Source organism: Myotis myotis, unplaced genomic scaffold, assembly GCF_014108235.1.
Source record: "Myotis myotis isolate mMyoMyo1 unplaced genomic scaffold, mMyoMyo1.p scaffold_m19_p_5, whole genome shotgun sequence".
Taxonomy (NCBI): Eukaryota; Metazoa; Chordata; class Mammalia; order Chiroptera; family Vespertilionidae; genus Myotis; species Myotis myotis.
Window position 1 is genome coordinate 24,475,021 of NW_023416357.1, and position 18,676 is coordinate 24,493,696.

At 40.7% G+C, this 18,676-nt stretch overlaps 1 protein-coding gene across 1 annotated transcript in view; it reads left to right on the forward strand.

The window, feature by feature from the left end:
• The first annotated feature begins 678 nt into the window (after positions 1-678).
• CDH6 (cadherin 6) overlaps positions 679-18,676 on the forward strand; it is a 136,134-nt gene continuing 118,136 nt past the window's right edge. The window contains exon 1 of the mRNA XM_036310484.1: positions 679-819. The gene's annotated coding sequence lies outside the window, so the exon portion shown is untranslated. The remainder of the gene's footprint in view (positions 820-18,676) is intronic.

Genomic DNA, 18,676 nt, shown 5'->3' on the forward strand with positions numbered 1-18,676 from the left:
CATTTCACGTGTTTCTGCAAACCCAGGAAGCATGGCTTCGTGCTGCAGCACCCCAGGGTTACTCGCTCTGGAAGAGTCACGGAGATCAGAGGACTATGTAGAAACCTGGCAGGAGAGAAGGAAAGCCTCCTCCGAACTATGTCCGCTTGCGTCTGGGGGGCGCCTGTGTGTGTTGTCAAGAAAAGCCATCCGTGCCCTTCTCTCGGGAGACCAGGCTGGTTTTACATGTGTGCACGTTCTGCGGGCGGTAACACGAAGCTGGCCCACTGATAGCGGAGGAGGCACTGTGTCCCTGGGAATTGTAATTGCTCACTCTCGCTTGGTAAAATAAGAACAGCAGACTCTTGCTGCTGTGAGCACAGGGTGCCTGCCTTCCGATAGTATAAAGGAAGGAGCAGGCAGAGTCACCTAAGTTCTGAGTATGTCTTAACCCCCACCCCCACCCCCACCCCCGCAAAGAAAAAGAAGAAGAAGAAGAAGAAAGAAAAAGAAAGGAAAGCCTGGGCTGCCGGAGTGTTAAGGGAGCGAATTGCTCAGGACTTCAGACACAGGGAGTCATTCTGTCAAGGGGAGGGGGCGGGTGGGGGCAGGCGCTGGGCCTCGCTAACAAAGTCCTCCTCTCTTTGCTCCCTCCCACTTCATTCACTTGCAAATCAGTGTGTGCCCACAAGAGCCAGCTCTCCGGAGCCGAGCCGTAACCTTCCCATCCCTCGAGCTGCAGTTCCAGCCGCGGCAGCGAGAACCGCAGAGTGGGGAGCGCGGCGGCGCGAGCAGCCTGGGCGGGTCGCGGGGTCTCCGGGCGCCGGAAGGCGAGCAGAGGTGGGTTCGATCTCCGGTGGCCGCGGGTGGCGGCCGTGCATGCCTTTTCGGTGCCTTAATTCTATCGCTTTGATGGAAGCCAATCAGAAAGAGCCCTCTCGGTGGGAGCTGCGCGCCCGGAGTTGGGAGGGATGCTCAGCCTGCCAGCCCGGGTAGGGGTGGGCACGCGGGTCCAGCGGGCGCTGCCGCTGCTGCCCAGGACCAGCGCCGCTTCCCGGGGAGCCTGGGCGCTGCTCCCCCGCCTCCTGGTAAGACGGATCCGCTCGGGGCTGGAGGGGGGCGAGGTAACGGGGCGCCGGAAGAGCCCGCTGCCCTTCTCTCCCGGGCAGAGGCTTCCAGGGCAGCGCCGGCATTTGCAAAGTTGGCTGGTCAATTACCAAGGGCGCTGGTGAGTGCAGGACCCGCAGGGCCGTTTGGGGCTTGATTTATTTCCACCTGCCGCATCACCAGGGTCTGTGCAGGGGCTGCTTTGGCTGAGTTACGTTCCCTGGCTTTGGAGTAACGCAGAACATCGGGTGGCTTGAGAACTCTTGGCTGCTCCCAATAAGGAAAACTTAAGCTAAAGAGATGATCTGGCCCAGAGACGGGGCTCAAGAAAACTGTTAGCTTGCTTGCTCGCTCGGACAGAAATGCTCCGATGGCAAGAAAAGTCCAACACTGGACTCGGAAAATGGAGCACACTGTCCAGGGAGAAGTCATGCGTTAACGCAGCTCGCCCACCCGTGCTCTCTGGCTGGCGAGGCACAAAGCGGGGGGTGGACCGCCTGCCGGACTGGGTGGAGAGCAGACGGGGTGCGCCCGGGGTTGGGTCTCCGAGGCAGGAGAGCGGAGCCTCGGCGTGCTTTGCTTGTTGACCCGGGAATTTAATCACAGGGGCCGTTGCAATGTGCACTGCAGCAGTCGCAGAGCTGAGATCACTTCTGTAGTTATTCTTCTGCCACGAGTTGCGGGAGATTTTAAGATGGGAGATGCTGGAGAGGTCAGTGTGGTGCTGAGAAGTGTTGTCACTGCTGCAATAAAATCCATATTTTATGGGGAGTTATATGCAGGTCTCTGCGAGCACACGGGGCTGCTCACCTGAGTTAACTACCGAGAACAGTGGAGAGCCTAGAAGTTTAATCGTCTGTAATAGACACACATTTCTCTCTCTCCCTCTTTTTTTTTTTTTTTTGTAAAGACATGTTAATTATGATATTCACACTAAAGAGGTGTATTGGGCCCATGACTTGTCCAATCTTCACTTCCACTTCCTGAAGCACGTAAGTGGGAAAGAAGAGGTTTTGCCCTCTAGAATGCTGCTCTGCATGGCTGCTCTGGAGGGATGCACATGCAAAATATGCGCTTTCCGAGTGTTCATTGTCCAGGAGGTGCCAACTCCTCCCTGTGCTGGAAAAGGACCTACCTAGTCAATGCACAACTCTTCTGAGAATGAATAACAAATATGCTTATACAAACGGTGGGCAAGGATTGCTGATTTCCTTTCTTCTCTTGCTGATGCCTTTACCTGAAAAGGAAAACCCTTAGGATTCTACTTCGGGGAAAATAAATCTCTTCCAGGTTAGCTTGAGATCATCCTTTGTGTAATGGCACTTGCATGGCTCTGTGTTTGCTCTTTTGGAGAGCCGGAAAGCAAGTTGTGTGAAGGAAGGGGATATGACCCAGCAGATGTCTTCATTGTGTCCTAAGGAGGAGGGCAAAGTTTATGCCAGAGGCCAGATTTTCCATGCAGAGCTCCCAAACTTAAAAGAAACCCCACAATTTATTGGGAAATACAATCACACAGGATTGTATCTCACCCACTTTTGCTCTTTGGTGTGTTCTAATTAAGCAGGCATTGGGGGAAAACAAAAGGCAGATCTTTTCCTACCTATTTTGCTGGTTCAGGGCATACTTTTGAAGCAGAGGAAGTAACCAATTTCTTCAGGAAAAAAAAAAAAAAAAAAAAAACATGAGAAGCAGCAGCACATTTTTGAAGGAAAATGTCAATGGTTTAGTTATACTGTAGTTGTCTACAATTATCTTCCGCTGCCATTATAAGCAAATGACAGACTGGTGTCTCTACAGGGACTTTCAGTCCCTTTACTCTCTGGCTTTTACATCAATTTGTTGCAATTACATTTCTTAATGCTAACTCTACAAAGATAATATATAGAAGCAAAATCATTTTCTACCAAGTTGCCTACTATCAGAAAACATGTACTTTACCTCCTCCACCCACCACTTCCATCAGCTTTGCAAGTAAAAACTTGCTCTGAGGCACTCTTCCTACTTATGAAAATAAAAATAAAAAACCTATCCTGCAAAATATCGCTCTGAGATACTTGAAACTGCTAAAATTTCTAGAAAGCACAACTACAGTTCCAGGGTATCAAAAGACACTTATTCTTTCTTTTTTTTTTTTTAAGCTACTTTCTTATTGCAAATGCATCATAAGTTAAAACAAGTTCTGATTATCTATTTAGAGCTAATTGAGTGATTGTCCCATAGAAGGACTTTTTTAAAAGATCAAATATGACAGATATTCTGAATAAAACTATGTATCTTCCTAAGGAAGTGAAACTGAAACGTGTGGTCCCCTCTTCTGGCCCGTACTTGCTTTGCAGTCACGAATGCCAACTTCCTAAGGCAACTTACTCTTGAATGACAGAAACTTTTTTTAGTTGGAAGGGACATCTAGTGGGTCACTCCATGCATCTCTCTCTGTAGTTCAGTTGCATCATTGATTTGTTACCTACGATAATAAGCATGTAACAGTTTTTTCTTCATAGACAAGATCATATTCTCTAAATGCTATTTTGACACTCAAGCCAGGTCAAAAAATCATTATCATGGGCATCTTTTGTGTAGTTCCTCTAATTTAAGGAATTCGAGAGTATGTGCACAGTTGTTTGGGTATCCAGATTTTCGGTAACTTTTCTATGATTCCAAATAAAAGCAAGGAATTCATCACCAGCAATATAAAATTTCCTGACCTTGTCAAGATGTTCTTCCTCCATTCAAATTTACCCAATAATAATAATGGTGCTAAAGCTGTAACTCATAAAGTTGCACATGAAGAACCCCCACCACTAAAGAAATATTTTAAGAAAAACAATTCATTAACCTTTCAGAGATCCATGAACAATCACAAGTTAGACAAAGCTAGAGGTTTCTAATTTAAAGAAGCCCTGATTCAAATAAGCATACATTCCAAGTCCAAAAGATGTATTAGCTAGACACGTCACCCTTATTTTGGAAGGTGATTCTTATATCTCTCTTGGATGTATCACAACCTACTTCTTTAAAAACTCTGTAACTTGAAGTAAGATAGTTCCATGGGAGTGAATCAGCCTCTTCTGCTGACAGTCTGCAAGTTTCAACTCCCAATTTAAAAATCTGTTCTAAAGTTTGAAATGTGTTCCAAATGAGATAACATCCGCAGAAGCCAGTCGCCTTCTGTTGCTTGCTTAGTCATGGCAGCCCATTCTTTGGGGTCAATCAGAATTAGGGTCTCACTTATAAAAATAACAAGCAGTGCCTCAGTCAGAATTGCATTTTTAATAGTGTTTCAGCCTAGCTAGTGTCTACAGAGCTCATCTGATTTGCTTCACAAAAAGGTGAAAATGTAGAAAATCAAACCTTCTCTGGTTTAAATTCTTTTTCCGAATAATGATTCTAAATACAAAGCCTCAAGAACATCATGCTAATAGGGAAATTGCTGAACAAAAGAAAAAACACACACCGAGCACCCAGTTGTCACACTGTTCCAACAGAATGAGAGACGAAATATAAAAATATAGGGCTTGGGTTGGTTTTTTTCCTCTTCATTCTTTTATTTTCTTTTTTTCCCCCTCCGTTGGGATTTTTATTCCATTTTGAAGACAGATGAGAGGTTGAGGCACTTTCCTGGATCTGAACAGTAATATTTTTGTTTGAGCTTTCCACTTATAAAGATTAACTGGCCTACATTTTTTAAAGTTCCTATTCCTAGGAATGCTCCCTTTTTCAAAGCAGTCATATGAGAAACTTCAGGTTCTCCCTAATTAACTATAGAGCCAAATGTATAGAGTCTTTGTAACCTCATCATTCACAAAGTAAGAAGATAAGGTAAGAGGGGACAAGTACAAATAACCCTTCGAAAAGGTGGTGCACCTTCATTTACTACAAAAGTAAAATGGAGTACAAGCCCTTTAAGCCAAAATGGTTGGGTCAGAGGGGACCAGATACAGCCAGTACTCTGAACAAGACTGAACTATCCAGGAAATTTTAACTCCTCCAACAAAGAAAACTTACTGGAGGATGAACGCTCTGAGCACACATCCATAAGTGTAGAATAGACACATATGCAGAGGGTACTATGTCCTCCATTCCCACAGATTATTAGAAATTATTTTACCTTGTTCCATCTGTTTAATATCTTTACACTATCATTGTTGGATGTTCATTTCCTCTATTAATTAGATCAACTTGTTAAGATTTCTAAGAGGAAGCATTTAATTAAAGTCAGAATGTTACTATTAAATTTGATGTGCAGTATAAATGGGCAGCATGGGTCCCAAGTTCTCCTGCAATATGAGTGCTCTCTTGTAGAGGAGAACAAGTTATGGGGGCGAGGAATATAAAGTTAGCCACCACAGAACAGAGTATGATTGATCTTCATATGTTATCACTTGAGAGAGCACTGTGATTTTCTCTTTCTACAATTTCCCAAATTGGTAGATCACCCAAAATATATACAGGAGACCTCATAAGTCATAGGAATAGAAATCAGCAAGAAAAAAATAAATTGAGGTGTCCAGGTGAGCAAAATGAAAAGAGATAAGAAGGTGATTTTTTACATATGAGGGAAACAGAAATAGAAGTAGAATCAAAACTGCCATTTTTGTACAGGTTACATTTTCTACTTTATAAATACTACTACCATTAAATACAACTTTAGAAACATAATTATATCAGTAACATGTTCATAAACATGTTACCACATGTTTATAAACATTCTACTACAGAATGAAAATTTGAAAATTAACCTTTAAAAAATGGCCATCTAAAGGAAATGATCCTGCATGTATCATAAAATAACTAGAGGAGTGTGTGTTTTTTTAAAAAAGTGGTCTGAACTCTCATGAGAATCAAAGAAAGAGATTTTCTTAGTGCTTCAAAGAAAATGAACTCTCTTCCTTCCATTACTTTTATTGTCCTACAAACTAAATGTATATACAATGGGTCCTCTGGACGCCTACAACTCAAAGTATACAATAGTGATACAGACCAAATATGTCACCCATTTGAATCCTATGTGTATATCATGATAAAAGACTGAACTAGCAAGACAGCCCACCAAACCTGATAATAAAAAAGTGACCGGTGGGCTCAAATTTTCTATATATGCAAAAAATAATGCTCACAATTACAAAGTACACATTAATAAGTTAACCTTTACTGAGCTTTTCAACATGTCACATACTGTTCTAAGTATTTTACGTGCATTCTGTATAGTAACAATTATTCAATAGGTCAAAGGAAAATGTTATACTTTTATCCTTTTTTAGCTCTTTTTTAGTTTAAATTTCCAGGGATTTTCTGTTTGAGCCAAGCACTTAATGAATTTGCTGTTAACTAACACTTGTGGTATCTTAGAAGCAAAAGTGTGACTCTGAGTAATACAGAGCAACAGAGGGCATGGGAATTATTCAATTATTTTGATCAGAGCAATGCAGAAATGTTTGTAGGTTAGTCATTTTTTGTAAACCATTTGCAAGTGTGCATTCGAGTTTATACTTGTAGTAAACAGGATTGTGTGGGCCATTTCAGCAAAATAATGGTACTTTCATAAGAGAATAAATTATCTTCTCTTGCCTTCAAAGAGAGCCTCACATTGGAGGGGGCACGTCACAAAGGTAGCTAAAAATGATAGCTGTTCATTTCATTGACAAGGGGCATCCCAACCTCACAGCACCCTCTGAGGGCATCTGGCACATTCACTCTATACACAACAGTGGGGACTGTGGGTCGAGTTTAGTAAGACTGTATTTATTTCATCCTTATCTCATGGGTAAAAATAATTTTCTTCTTTTATAACCACAATTGTTATTTCATTACCATCATAGTTCAGTATTTTTTCTGAATTATTTCTTTACCAAGTAAAATTTCACCAAAAATATTAAAGGAAGGAAGAAAAGAGGGAGGAAGGAGGAAGTGAGGGAAGGAAGGAAGGAAGGAAGGAAGATATTCTCTTAATACAATATTATATATAGTTGATATTGATGAGCCATTCTCATTGAACTATATTATTTCTACTGCCACCATTCAAAAAGTCATATAGTTAATCTAGCCTTCAAGGACAGTTTAGAACATTAGAAGCATTATTAGAGAATGTGAGACACAAAAAGGAGCTTAGAGATGACTTTACCCAATACCTGTCCTTTACATTTGAGATAAATGGTGACCAGAGAGATGAAGTGGCTTGTCCATGGATATACTAAATACATTTTGTTCTTTTATCTCCACCTCTCTCTTCTGTAAGTTAACTTCTAGTTGTTGAGTGGTATTGCTTTTTACCATCTCCACTTAAGTCTGACATTAAAAATTAACAAGGAAATTTAAATCTACAATATTGTTATTTATAAATATGCCATGAAGGAGTACACTTATGGAGAAAATAAAGATTCAGGCTTCTTTAGGAATTCCATGTGTTCATACCATTTTATAAAGCTCCTGTTGCAAAGAAGAATTAAAATTGTCCTTTGAAATTTTGACCAGTACTAGGGGGACACATGATAAATTTAGGTTTCTGTTTTATGTGTAATGGTCTGATGGCAGTTTTGAGTGAGTTTTAACTGAACTAGTGATTCCTCAGACTAGCCAAACTCTTGTGTCCATCTTGGAAAAAAAAAATTTTTATTGGTGAGTGGTCACACATGCAAAATGAGAACCTATTCAATGTTTCATAAATCTCAATTTATTCCATTTAAAGGACTCAAACAGTTTCCTTCCTACTTCTTTGGAGTTAAAATGTCTATTCTTTCATGAAGGGATGTGTATAGATTATGTTGTTTTTTTCCCTTAACAAAACTGAAACCTGGCAAGAAACAACCCAATGTCAACCTCCCCCTTAAAAAAAAAAAAACTATTAATATTCCATGAAATACAAAAGTCTGAGGACCACTGTGTTATTTAATGAATAACTTCATGATGAAAAATTATTGACCTGGTTCTCTTCCTGCTTATTTGGATAAATGAAAAGTAAGGAAGAATTATAATAATATTAAAATAGCCAAAACAACAAACTAAAGTCATTCAATCAAAAAATATCTTTCTCAAGGGCGGGGGGAAAAGGAGACATATGTAATACCCTTTGTAATACTTTAAGCAATAAAAAAAAATATCTTTGGATCCCTTAATTAAACCTTATAGATAAGAATACTAATACAATTTCGACTTTACTGACGGTCCTGTAAAAATATGCTTTGCCAAGCCCATGGCCAGAATGTGTCATAAACAATGAATTTGCCCACTTGGTTGCAAAGTGGGTTATTCAGGGAAAATAAAAACTTTTAAAATTTATACATATCTAATTTGACAAGTTAAAGAAAACTCAGCTTAACCATATCCATTGTAAAAGGGTATTTTTCCCCTAAAAGTGAACTTTATATAACTGGACAAAATTTCTAAGATGTTGATTTATATTTTAAGTTATGCATTTTTTTTCAAAAACCAATTGCCTTCTAGCATATTGTATAGATTTCAGTCATGAAAATGAGCTTAGCATATTTTTAGCTACAAAGCTTAAACCTCCTTTGCAGGATTGAAAAAAATAAAAGAGTTTCATTAGTCTACTATCATACATTTTATAAAATGTATGAAACTGCCCAATTTCACATTCAAATAAAATATTCTAAGCTCTTATTAGCAACAGGTTTTAATTTAACACAGATTAAAATGATGTGGTCAGACTAAGTAATCACCAACGCAAAATGATAAAACCCACCCAGTTTGTTATATTACTGCCCAATTCTAAATTGAACCAAGTCAAGCTACTGTACCTACCAGCCATTACTCTCAAATTAAACTACTTGTTTAAAACTATCTAGTTGGGATTTTGTCAGTGTTTCCTAAAGAATTAATTCTATGAGAGAGGCCTTATAATAAACATCAGTGCCACAGTTTCCCTCATTCTCTGACTCAAATCTCCCTTTTTATAAAAAAAAAAAAAATAAAAAAAAAAAAAAAATAGATGTTTGGGGCAGATGTCAATTAAGACAGCAGAATGAAGGGGTCACTTACTGATTAGTGTCACCAAGAGGACATAGTCCCAAACCTCCAGATTCCGAAAGTACCAGCTCTGCAATAATGTTTGCATTCAATGTACATTTACCTGCAGGCAAACTGCCTTTAAAATAAGTGCAGACATGACAAACATAGGTCCTATATTTTTTAAAATGTTCTCATGATACCTCTTTTCCTTTCTTAGATTTGCTTTTAATTCTCAGATACTATGTTCCACAATATCTTTCCAAAGATACCAGGGTGGTTTTTTTTTGTTTTTCTTTAAAATTCCCCCACACACACACCTCACCCCCCCGCCCCCACCACACACACACACACCTTGAATTTAAATGTGTATGTGCTTTGTGTTCTAAAAAGTATTAAAGTGAAGACTACAATAGGGGAGAGGGCACTGCAAAATATCTAGAGATTATATGAATAACCACTTTCTCAAAGAGAATGCTAAATAGGACAGTTAATGTATTTAAAATATGAAGTTGAAAGCAACATAAGAGTGAAATGCTCTCAAGCGACTAAGTTTAATGTGATGTAATGAAAGATTTTATGTAGTGGACAGAGAGTGGAGAAATTATTGAAACCCTATGCTGGATTAATTGGGCACTGAAGAACAAGAAGTTGGCTTTGCACCCTGGGCACTCTGAACATAATCGAGCACATGCTTGCTTCCCAAATTGTCACTAAACTGAAATGAGTTATTAAATGGCTTATTTTTTTCTTTTTTCTCCTTATGACAATCTTTCCATCATGGCCAGTTAGAGAACCTAGTCACAGAAAATGAGGGCCAACCTTGCTCTGCTTTGTAACTAAGAAAGAATGAGCTATTCTCCGTGATGCTATGAAGAAAGACTTTAAAGCAAGGAGTGAAATTTGGGCTCAATTCAAAGAAGCAACCCCGAGGCTCCAACTGTTCAGAAGATGATGTGCTAGTTGAATACTTTCCAATTTAGTTTTTACCTCATTGACAAATGTTCCTAAAAATGATGCAAAGATTACTGGAAAATTCCTTATTTTATTCCCTGCCCAGCAAAAGCCCAGCTGATCTAAGATGCCTTATGATGGAGGTAAATCCAGGTTGGGGAGAAAATGGCTTTAAAACATCACTTCTCCATCTCAAGATCACAGTTTTTAGGTAAAGGCATCACTAGCAGATGTAAGCACATAGTGAGGGCTCAATAAATGCTTACTGGTGGAATTCTCATACATACTGCGAATGATTCTCTTAAATATATTTCCAATTTATTTCTTTTTCAAATTCATTCATATCAGGGAAAAATATAACTTTTTTATCCCATGCTAATAATTTTTCATAATTCTGACTCCTTTAAAAGGAGCCAGTTTCAAAGGAAGCCTTATCAATGGTGTCCTGAGAGCTATAGGGATAAGCCCGTAAGTAGAGCTGCCCAGCTTTCAAAATCCAGCCACCAGGCCTCTTCTTCCTCTAGGCAGACTCTTTATTAAACTGGGTATTAAGCAATGTTGCCCGGAGCCTGATTAACAATTTATGCCTTCCTAAGTAGATTAACAGGTCTGTCATTTTGATTTTTTAATTCTTAATTTGTGCTTGGCAACAGGATATGCCTCTGAGTTTACTTTCAATATATTTTTCAGAATTCAAATACTGTTCTTTCTCAGATTCTTTCCTTTTACAGTTTTAGTGCCCTTGTATATTACTATATGTTTTCTATGGTAAATAAAACAATTGCTTTTTTTGCTAAGTGAGTTTTTCAACCTCTCATTCAAATAATCCTATGGTTTTGTGTATTTTTTTAAGATATTTTGAATCTGTTACTTGAGCAAAAATAAGAAAGATTATTGGGTAAACTGAGTAGGATAATAATAAAAGCTAACAATTAGAGAGCACTTACAATATACCAGCATTATTTTAATTGCTTTACATGAACTTAATGTTTACAACAATACTCTGAAGTGAATACTGTCTATCTTCCCACTTTTAAAGTCAAAATAAGGGTCAGTACGGTTAAGCAACTAGCCCAAGATCACATAGCTAGTACTTGTCAGTCTTGGCAGACTTGATAGCCCATGCTCTTAACTACTAAACTCCCATGTCTTTTATGCTTATTATTTCTGTATGGATACATATGTATACGTATATACTCAGATAGTTGATAGATTCAAATGTATGTCAAATCAAAGAATGTCAATGGTGTAGGAAGATACACAACACATGCAATGTACATATTTTCTCAGGACTTAAAATATAATTAGAAAGAAAACAAGAAAATACATCTTTCTTTTTCATCCCTCAATGGATTTATCAGTATGGTCACATAACAATAGATCAATTAATGACAGCCCAAAGCAGCAGATATCAGCCTCACAAAAGCCTGTCAGCTTTAGGTCTGGCTCTTTGCCTTAATCTGAGTCAGTCTTGCAATCGCTTACTGTTGGTCCCAAGAGGAACCTGGCAGGAGAAAGTCTGAAGTTCAGATTCATCATTCATTCATTTATTCATTCTATAATATTTATTGAGGGCCTCCTGTGCCCAGTGCTGGACAGACAGTAGTTGACAAGAAAAACACATACTTACAATTTGGGAAAAAATAGATTTTTCTTTTCCTCCTGCTTCATAGAAGATAAATCCCAAGTGGACTAAAGACTTATGAGCACAAAATTACACTATAACTTTACTAGTTGACAATTAGATAAATATATGTTTACAATCTTTGCAATAGTAATGGACTTCCTAAGCACAAAGCCAGAACCTGGAAACAAAGTGAAGGAAGGCAGCATCATTAGGCTCTATTAATAATGGGCTAACAGTATTAGTTTTGTATATAACACTAGAGGCCCAGTGCATGGATTCATGCACCAGTGGGGTCCCTCGACCTGGCCTCCAGGATAGGGCTGAAACCAGCTCTCCAACATTCCCCGAGGGGTCCCGGGTTGCGAAAGGGTGCAGGCCAGGCTGAGGGACCCCACCAGTGCACGATTGGAGCCAGGGAAGGATGCAAGAGGTTGGCCAGCTGGGGAGGGACAGTGGGAGGGCTCCAGAGTGTGTCCTGCCCATCTCACTCAGTCCCAATCAGCCACACCCCAGCAGCAAGCTCACCTACTGGCTGGAGCATCTTCCCCCGTTGGTCAGTGCAGGTCATAGCAACTGGTCAACCGGTCGACTGTCTGCCCCCTGGTGGTCAGTGAATGTCATAGCAAACAGTTGAGCAGCCTTAGCATATCATTAGCACATTACACTTTGATTGGTTGAACAGCTGACCAGACGACTGGATACTTCTCATATTAGGCTTTTATTATATAGGATTAGGACATTCAGAGTTTATTAGATTTGGTCTTATCTCTATATAGTGGGGCCTTGACTTACGAGTTTAATTCGTTCTGATACTGAGCTCGTTAAGGAGCTCGTTAACTCAAATTATTCTGTCAACTCAATGCAAAAAATCGGCCAAGAGACAGCTGGTATCTCAAAAAACTCGTTAGTCAGGACACTCGTAAGTCAAGGTCCCACTGTACTGGCCAGTAGAAATACATTTCAGCAAGAAATCTTTTTATACAAGAAGACTAGCTGAAATTTAGAATTTAGGCAACAGGATTTCAATTCAATAACCATTTAATAAACACTTTTGTGCAAGGTATTGTACTGGGTGCCATGGATGCCACCATGCTTTGACACCAGGTTGGTTACAATATGTATTTAATATTAAATGTGACTGTTAGGAACTGCCATCTTAGAAATGTATTCAGTGAATAAATAGATTTCTGTCAGGATTGAGTCTTTTAGTCACGAAATAGATTAGGATCTACCATTGCTATGTTGACACTGAAGCTTGGTACTAATATTCACCTGTCCAGGTTGTTTACTGGATCTTATAGAATCTTTAGGAAAGAGGTCAAGAATCCATTTATCCAGGAAGCTTTCCCTCACCTCCACTTAACTATCCTGCAAGATCCCATAATAGACTTTATTTAGCCTCAATGCAGCTGTAAATACATCTTTTCAAAAGTCTCTATGGTAGTGTCTAGGTCTCACCTATCACATTGGAAGCATCTAGAGGACGAGGCCTCCGGGTCTTATTTTTACAGCTAAGACATAAGCACTGTTTTTTACAAATGGCAGGAACACATTAGGTGTTTGTTGAAAGAACAAGTGGAGAGTGCTCATTTTTAAATTCTGGACTACATTTATATACTTTTACATTATTCATGTTGGATGTTAATTTTCTTTTCTTGTAATCTGATTTCCTTTGGACACATTGTGGAAATACACTTTAAGAAAAATTGGTGCCAGCCTCTTAGACTGTCAAGACCAAAGGTTTATACCCTACAGAACCCAGGATGATCTTGGTGGCTTTGACCAAATATCTGAAATAGGGTTACAAACCCTATCAGTGGTGGGTCTCCTAAGGCAATACTTGAATTTTTTATTTGGGATAATTTCTTACTGAAAGTTGACATTTGTTTGGTCACTCTACTCCATAGCATAGAATTGTTTGCAGTTTTTATTTATATGTTAAGGTTGCAAACTGAGGCTGAATATTCTTTCTCTTTGGTGTAAACTAGTATGATAATCTTTTGGTTATCTTTTTATTTATTATCCACCCATTGTGCTACATCAAGGTGAATCTACAAAATAATCTACATCTACAGAACACTCTTAAGTACATCTTTTATGAACAAATCATTTTTCCCTTAAATTCCTACCCTGAAAATGTTTCTTGAGGTTCCATAAGAAGTCTAACACCAGATTCTATATACCTTGTTATAACCTTGAACATGGCTGTAGGAAATAGATTGAACTAAATTCAACTGATTATGTAGTCCTGTTTCATTCCTTAAGTGGCAGTCAATACATGTAATAGTGTCTTCGTGAATACTGTTTGGCAATGAAATATGCAGTTCAGCTAAGCCCTGAGTATGCCAAATGTTTTGTAAGGTTGGGAAATGAAGTGGAGAGATTTAGGTGATGTTCTTTATATTTCCTGAAGTCAAAGGCACATAGAGTATTTTTAACTTACTGATCAATCGAAGTTAGTTTATTTTACATAAGCACACTTCCTAGCCTAAAATAAGTACCATGGTACATTCTGGAAATTTTCTCTATTGCATCTCAACACTGTGGGAAATTGTAGCTTCCATGGAAAAGGAGTAGAAACTATGAGTCCTGAAATATTAGAAATGCAATTCCCAACCTATGCACCACTTGTTTTTCTGCCTCTGCACCATTCCTTTGACTAACACTTTCAATCAGTAACATCTCACATTAACACAAGTAATCTAACTGAATAGGGGCAGTCCTCCCCCGCACTTCACATCCCCAGCTTCAGAATAGTAAGTAGAGAATTAAAGGACTTTTCAGAAGTGATTAACCTGGTAGGGGTAAAAGTGAAGCCAATAAGTAAGCCTATTACCAGAGGAAAGACGATCAGAAAAAAACAAGCTACAGTAATTCATGGTCAGCATCCTAAAGATCTAATTACTTCTTATTCGTTCTCACTAAGTGTTTCAGCCTGTGTATTAGGGATACTTTGAGCTATCGGTAAGAGAAAAATCCCATTTCCAACTGAATTAAGGAATAAATAAAATATATTTTACAGAAAAGAGAGCCCATAGTGAAACAGGCTCCTAGTGACCCACAGAAGAGTGGTGTGATCAAAAACTTAGGTAGAATCTTTGTTTCTCCATCACGTTACCTTCAGCATCAAAGTTGTTCAACCCCTGTTCCTCCTCAGACTTTAAGATGGTTGCCAGTGGCAAGTGGGGCTATGTACTTCCTTATTCTTGTCTAAGCAGGAAGAGAGAGAATAACCTCTCTCACAATCAAGGATGAAGGGTAGTTAGTGCCCATCGAACCCACTGAACCCGCTTAAGTCATAGGAATGTTCTTAATACATCACTAATTGCTGCAAAATTCCATGTGTTCATTGGCTTTTTTAGACTAAAGATTCATTCTTGGGGTCAGCTTCCCTTGGTGTGTGTGGCCCTGGGAGAAGCGGGGAAAAGGAGAGGAAGGTACCTGAACAAAACCAGGATTCTATTAGGAGGAAAGAAGGTGAGAAAGGGATGCTGAGTAATCAACTAACACCGTCTACTACATTTAGTCTCTTAGAGTCAGCATTGCTCCGAGTGAAAATCTAAGTATTCTGTAAGTGAGAGATTCAAATGGGATTCAGTTTAATAATCTATGGTGTTAGAGGTAATAGGTAACAAGACCAAAGCTCACCTATTCCATCAAGTGAGGTTACCTGCAAAATGGCAACTGGAGTGATACTGAACCATTTGAAGGACCCCTGTTTCTATCTGTTCTTTTACTCTGTGCACGAAGTGGGTTTCTGGTGTATTTGTTTTGGGAATGGACTGACTAGAAATACATCACTGTCCAAAAAAGAAAACTTTTTTTTTCATCCGGGGATTTAAAGCTTAACTAGCTGGAAGGAAAGTATAATTTCATTTGTTCTCATCGTCTCATTTAGAAAATAACCTTCAAAGAGTCGAAGGACACCAGGCCACATGAGCACTTTCCTCGATCTCTGGGGCTTGGCTTGGGCTCCAACTTTCCTAGCATGTTCTGAAGTGTTTCCTTAAGCACCATTTTTGCCTTTAGCACTGTCCTAACCACTGGAGCTTTAAGAAAGCTTTAAGAAGGGTTTAAAAATAGCACCACAAACAATTTTCTTTTCTCCTTGTTTCTAAAAATACCTCAAGTTCTTCTTTAAGAATACTTTTTTTCTTTTAGGTTTTATTCGAAAGGCAAATAAGCTGAAATGCAGATGCTTATCTAAATCCAAGTCAAAACAGTAGGAGAAATAATTATAAAGCAGGATACTGTTGCCACTGTTATCTGGATAGTTTTGGGCAAAGTGGGGTAGTGGGGTTGCTATTTTTACAAATGCATTTATGTGGATGTGATGTATGCCACACAACAAGCTATCCCTGAGACATCCTGCAATAGAGCCTAAAAGCTTACATTTCTGTCCTAATCTTATTTGTATTCCCTTAGAGCTGACCTTGCCACAGTGTGGGTGCATCTTTCTGCAAATGTTTAGCTATGACAAAAATGTCTTTTTTTCTTTCTTTCTTTCTTTCTTTTTTTTTTCCTATCAATTTAGGGGCAGAATTAAGGAGCCATAGCCATAAAGGCTTCATATTTAGTTAGATGAGTTACATGTGAAACTTTGAAGAAAAGGGTCATCCCTTTCATCATTGAGTTCTTACACTGTCCTACTTTTGCATGACAATGAGAGTCGCAGGTTGACTGTGCAGGTACAATAACTTCTCAGTTGGACGGATGACCCTGTTGGCCATTTCTCTTCGTGCAGTTTCCTCCTATAAAATGAGGAGAATGGCAGTTTCAACTTCATAAAGGTGTTCTGAGGAGTAACTAAGATGCTGCTGAAAGGAACTTGAGCGGAGTGCTGAGCACACAGGCAGCACCCCCAACGTGTTAGGTGTTTCTGTTTGCTGCTACTGTTGTTACCATTATTTCTTACAAATTTTAAATCAGCTTGAGGGTCTTGGGCATTTTTTAACAAGCTGCAAGCTTTTTCCTTTTTAAATTTCACTAAGTGAAATGAGGCACAGCATTTTTTATGTCACGAGTGCAATGTGGCACTGGGGGCACGGTGCCCATAATACTTCTCACTGAAACGTGTTTTGGCTGACACGGTGAATGTGGCAAATGCGACTGAAATTCAGAATTTCCTCAGAGCCTCTCCAGCGCTGCTCCCCAGAAAATCTGCAACCCGAGCTGCTCCCCTCAGTTGGGCTTGCAAAGGTGTGAACTAACCGCAGCCAAAATGAAGTAAAAATGGTAGATGCGAATTCTGTTCATCCCTCTGTTGTCATGGCCTGTGGATATTATGCTAAGCTGCTGGCCAGCCTGCCCTCGTTCCCGGGGTAGAGACTGGGGAGAAGCAAGAGATCATAACTGTGGCACCCGAAACAGTCCTGGCGCTCACATGGGAATACCGTACAACCCCCCCACCACCGCCGCCTCCCCCTCCACTGCCAAACACCTCAAATCAAAGGGGAATGAGGTTCCAGTTCAAGATGGTGATGCAAGAGGGTCCCAAACCCATCCCTTCCAACACACCAATCCACAGCCACATATGCAACAACTTCCTCTGAAAACACCCCTTAGGGCTCAGCAACCCCTCTAAGAGCCCCGTGGAAGCAGATAGGAGAGGCTGGGGCACAATCCTGCCATAAACCCCATCCCTGTGCAGCGGTCCAGAGCCGGGGGGACTCAGAACCCGAAGCTGCTCCCTGAGCGGCACCATTTGAAAGTTCCATCCCCACGTGGAGCACCAACAACTTTGAGGGCCGGCCTCTGAGAGAGGAGTCCGCAACACCTGCAGCTCTGAGAACCCACCGGCGCTTCCCAGGAGACCTGGGCTACAGCGAACCCCGAAAGGGCTGGGGGTGGGGTGCGCGCGGTCAGACTCACCGTTTGAGGACCCATGGGGGCGACTGGGTGTGGAGAGGCTCGTCTGCTCGGCTTGGAGCTTCAGCCCGAGGGGCAGGCACTGACTTGACACCCGCGTGGGGCTGTTGGGGTGCTCTCCGCCTACACAAACTGGTGCGCGCATCTCTGAGGCCCTCTCCCTGCCGCTCCATGGCTGGGCGCCCCTGGCTGCCCCTCACACAGTCCTGCCCGCTCAGGGCGCTGGCATCGCCCCAGGGGAGCTCTTGCAGCCCTAGAGCCTGGTTCTCCTGGCTGCTGCCCAGGGGATCCCCTGGACCGCCCAGCTCTGGTGGGGGGTGTTCCGGTCCTGGGTCTCAGGGCCCAGAGAGTTCTGGGCAAGTGGCTCCCCCCGGGCACTGCACGCACCATCTTCTGGAAAGAGCCTAGTCTGCTGAGCCTGAGAGATGGGCTGCAGGTTCCGCAGGGGCCTTGGGGCCCAGGACGAGCTCTCTCGGGGAGCACAGGCCCTGCTTGGTGCCCAGCGCCCTCCTGCAGTCACGCGGGATCGCCCAGCCGAGCTCCTATAATCGCCGGCAGCCGGGAGTTTGGCCTCTGCATCACCTGCACCTGCTTCTGGATCACCTGGCATTGGTCCATGGGGATTGTTCTTGGGCTAATTGGAATGAAGGATTGTATATATTTGCATGAGCCTTTTTCATATAAAGATAACTTTTATGGGTATAAGTATAATTATAGAAGTTTAAAAATGTGCCAAATAAGTTGCTTTGGGTCATACTGATAATAGCTAAATCTATTCAGGAAAAAGATGTATTTCTTAGGGACTTATAGAAAAATGTTCATTTCAAACTTCAAGTCCTTTTCATAATTTTTGCAGAGTCCATAGTATCGATATAAGACATTTAAGAATAATAATTACCATTCAGTTAAAAACATCTGGGGAAGTTGAATGAAAATAAGTTCAATAAGAAAAGGAATGGCATACAATTTTTTACTGTTAAAATGAGCTTGTTCACATGTATTCGTATGAGACATTTTGGCTTCTGAATGGCTATTGTATTAAGATTCTATGGGGGGGGGGGGAGGAGTGTGTCAACATAAGAACCATTCAAACCTGTGAAGAATTTTTGTGAGTTTATTTGAACCAAACTGTCAACAATTGGATTGAGATAATGCTCCAGAGAATGGCAGTTTTGCACC